The sequence below is a fragment of the Eulemur rufifrons genome, chromosome 19 (genome assembly GCF_041146395.1).
Source record: "Eulemur rufifrons isolate Redbay chromosome 19, OSU_ERuf_1, whole genome shotgun sequence".
Lineage (NCBI taxonomy): Eukaryota > Metazoa > Chordata > Mammalia > Primates > Lemuridae > Eulemur > Eulemur rufifrons.
In genome coordinates this window covers 115371947-115375835 of record NC_091001.1, presented here as the reverse complement: position 1 = coordinate 115375835, position 3889 = coordinate 115371947, and the positions used below count along the sequence as shown (strand labels likewise).

The 3889-nt window shown below is 66.3% G+C and overlaps 1 pseudogene; it reads left to right on the top strand.

Moving 5' to 3' along the window:
• The first annotated feature begins 2200 nt into the window (after positions 1-2200).
• On the top strand, positions 2201-3179 carry LOC138400077 (programmed cell death protein 1-like; annotated as a pseudogene).
• The last annotated feature ends 710 nt before the right edge of the window (positions 3180-3889 follow it).

Below are 3889 nucleotides of genomic sequence, written 5' to 3'. Positions count from 1 at the left end.
AGCCGCCTGGGTCCCGCCGGGCCCCTCCACGGGCCCCGGCTCAGGCCGCCCCGCCCCATGCCCAGCGGGCGCCAGGCGAGCTCCGCAGGAAGCCTGTGCGGCCGTGGCTGCGCTCGTGGCTGGGGCATGGGGAGCCCAGGGTCCTCGCCCTCGTCCCGCGCAGGGCTGTGGCAGAGCCGCCCCAGGATCCTCCCTGGTCTCACCTCTCGCAGTCATCCAGCACTTTCCAGACATCTCTGATTTCCTTCCTAAGCAAGAGGGGTCACTTCAGACACCTCATTCACCCACGCGAGGTGCCCGGTGGGGACGGCCACGCATCGGTCCTGGCCTCACGCGCCCTGGCGTGGCTCACTCGCCTCTCCAGCCGGCCTGGCCACGGGCACTGGGGCTGGCTGTCCCTGCCCCCTCGGAGCCGTGAGTGCTCCGTGAGAGGTCCCCACGCTGCCCAGAGGCAGTAGAGGGACCGGTAGTAGCCGTGGCAGCTGCAGCCTCTTTCCTGTCACCATGCGCTGGGGGCCAAGCCCAGCCGGAGTTCCGGGTAAGGAGCCAAGAGAGCACAGCCGGGACTGACACCACAGGGCTGGGCCAGCACCTGGGGCCAGCGGGGGACAGGACTGGGGTGGACAGGAAGGTCACCTCGCTGCGCCGCAGGCAAATGTCTCAGGTCTCAGTCTTGGTCGGTGCCTCCCCGGGAGGAGGCCGCTTTCCCACGCGGCTGGGGGGCCGGCGGGGCCATGGGGGCAGCGGGGTCTGCTCTGCTCTGACCGTCACTCCGGCACCAGCGCACACCCGGCTCGGGTCTGCAGCAGCTTCAGCCTGCGCTTCCTCCTGCACCTCGGTTTCCCCACGTGTAAATCCGGAACCACGGCAGAGCCAGGTGCAGTCTGGGGGTGAAGCCGGCAGGTGTGGGCTCTTTGTCCCTCCCGGGACCCCCAGCTGTGGGCAGGAAACGCCACCGCTGGTTACATGGGCCGAGATGGGGGCTCCTCTTCTCCCATGTGCCAGAAAGCACATGTCAGTAGGTGAGGGTAAGTGTGAAAGGGCGTGAGCACACGTGGGCAGTGTGCGTGTGTGAGCACGTGTGGGCGGTGTGCATCTGTGTGTGAGCACGCGTGGGCGGTGTGCATGTGTGTGTGTGAGCACGCGTGGGCGGTGTGCATGTGTGTGAGCACGTGTGGGCGGTGTGCATGTGTGTGTGTGAGCACGCATGGGCGATGTGCATGTGTGTGTGTGAGCACACGTGGGCGATGGGCATGTGTGTGTGTGAGCATGTGTGGGCAGTGTGCGTGTGTGAGCACGCGTGGGCGGTATGCATGTGTGTGTGTGAGTACGTGTGGGCGGTGTGCATGTGTGTGTGTGAGCACGCGTGGGCGGTGTGCATGTGTGTGTGTGAGCACGTGTGGGCGGTGTGCGTGTGTGAGCACGTGTGGGCGGTGTGCATGTGTGTGTGAGCACACGTGGGTGGTGTGCGTGTGTGTGTGAGCACGCGTGGGCGGTGTGCATGTGTGTGAGTGAGCACGCGTGGGCGGTGTGCATGTGTGGGGGGCAGTGTGCATGTGTGTGTGAGCACGTGTGGGCGGTGTGCATGTGTGTGTGTGAGCACGCGTGGGCGGTGTGTGTGTGAGCACGTGTGGGCGGTGTGCATGTGTGTGTGTGAGCACGTGTGGGCGGTGTGCATGTGTGTGTGTGAGCACGCGTGGGCAGTGTGCATGTGTGTGTGAGCACGCGTGGGCGGTGTGCATGTGTGGGGGGGCGGTGTGCATGTGTGTGTGCACACGCGTGAGTGTGTCCACGAGGCAGCGTCCTTGGCGGGAGAGCAGCCACCACCACATCCTCATGCAGGGGGTTGGGATCGTGAGGCCCCGTTGCCGTCACAGGAGCGCAATGGCCCTGCTAAGGACTCCGGTTCCCGGGGTCCCAACTCTGAGCTTGTCCTGAATGCAGGGCAGAGGCTGGGCCCTAAGTCTACCACGAGGACCCACTGCCTCCAGGCTGGGGTCTCCATCCAGCCCCCCGTCGGCCCCCAGAGCAGAGCAGATGGGCCAAGTGCAGGGCACCTAAGGGGCAGGGCCCAGGTGGGCAGAGCTGGGAAGTGCGGGGTCGGGCCCTGCACAGCCCTCTCTGGGGGCCTGGAGCCTAGAGGGGAGGGGGAGGCTCCTGGGGAAACAGGGTGGGAACAAGCCCCGAGCCTCAGGTCTCAATGAAGTCGAAGGAGAGCGCCCGCCCCGAGGGCCCTGGCGGAGGGTCCGCCCAGGATGCTACCGGGCTGAGGGAAGTTGGGGGTCTCCCCGGCTGCCCAGCCCCTCCCTCATGCTGGGCTCTGCTCCCTCTCTACCCCTCAGACGCCCCCGACAGGCCCCTCAGCTTCTCCCCCGCCTGGCTCTCGGTGCCCGAGGGGGCCACCATCACCTGCAGCTTCGCCAACACGTCCGAGAGCTTCGTGCTGAACTGGTACCGCATGAGCCCGAGCAACCAGACCAACAAGCTGGCTGCCTTCCCCAAGGACCACAGTCAGCCCGGCCAGGACCCCGCTTCCCCCTCACGCAGCTGCCCAAAGGACACGACTTCCAGATGAGCGTGGTGGCCGCCCTGCGCAATGACAGCAGCATCTACCTCTGTGGCGCGATCTTCCTGACCCCCAAGACGCAGATCAAAGAGAGCCCCCGCGCAGAGCTCACGGTGACAGGTGCGGCCCCTGAGACAGGGCCGGGGGTGGGCAGCGCCCCCCCCCGCAGGAACAGGAGCCGCAGGGGTGTGGGGGGAAGGGGCTCTGCCGGCCACTCAGGGCCGCAGCGATTGACCCCTGACGGGGCAGGTATGCCAGGTGGGCACTCCTCTGAGGAGCAGGCCAGGTAACAGCTGTCACTGCATGGCTGGGGTCCCCCAAGGCCCTTCGGGTCAGGCAGAGGGTGGGGCAGGTAACCCTAGGGGAAGGGAGCCCGCCCGTGGGTGCCCCCGAGGACCCAGCCCCCGAGGACCCTGCCCCCAACCTTCGTCCTTTGTGCCCTTCCAGAGAGAGCTGCGGAATCTCCCACACCGCACCGCAGCACCCGCCCAAGCCCGGGGGCCAGTTCCAAAGCCTGGTGGTCAGTGTCACCAGCGTCCTGGTGGGTGTCCTGGTGCTGCTGCTACTGCCCTGGGTCCTGACCGCTGCCTGCCCCGGGGGCCACTCGAGGTAACAGCTGCCACAGCCCTGCCTGAAGCATCAGTGCCCAGTGGTGGCGTAGGAGAACAGTGATGGGTGGCCCTGGAAGCAAGCACCTGCAGCCCTGTGTCCCCAGCATGGAGGGACAGACCAGGGACAGCAAGCTGGCCTGGAGCCTGCTGCTGCCGTTCTGGACATGGGCGATGAGTTCACAGGGACAGATACCGTGAGATGGGAGGACCGTCAGGGACTCAACCCAGCAGCGCTCAGTGGCCGGGGGGTGGGGGTCCAGGTGAGGATGGGCAGGCTGGCGTGGGGCCCGCTCCCCCTGGAGACGGAGAACAGCCCAGTCAGGGCGGCACACACTGATGTCAGGGTGTTTGGACATCGAAGAATAGATTGCCAGGACAAAGTTGATGTATTAGTTACTGTTAGTTGCAGTAAAACTGCCCCAAAATGTAGCCGCTTAAAACTATACCTGTTCATTCCTCAGCAGTTTGCGTGGTCAGGAGTCCAGCCCCGCGGAGCGGGGCCTTCCGCACAGGGTCCCTCACGAGGCTTCCACCAGGTGCCCGTGCGGTCACCTTCTCACCTGCGGGTGGGGATCTGACCCTGAGTCCCCTCAAGGCGGGCCCAGTGCAGGTCCTCGTGGGCGGCTGGCCAGGCGCCACCTTCTCCTTCCACTCCGAGCCGCGTGGGCTCTCCTAGGGTGAGCGGCACCAGGGTGACAGCCCATCGGAGGGA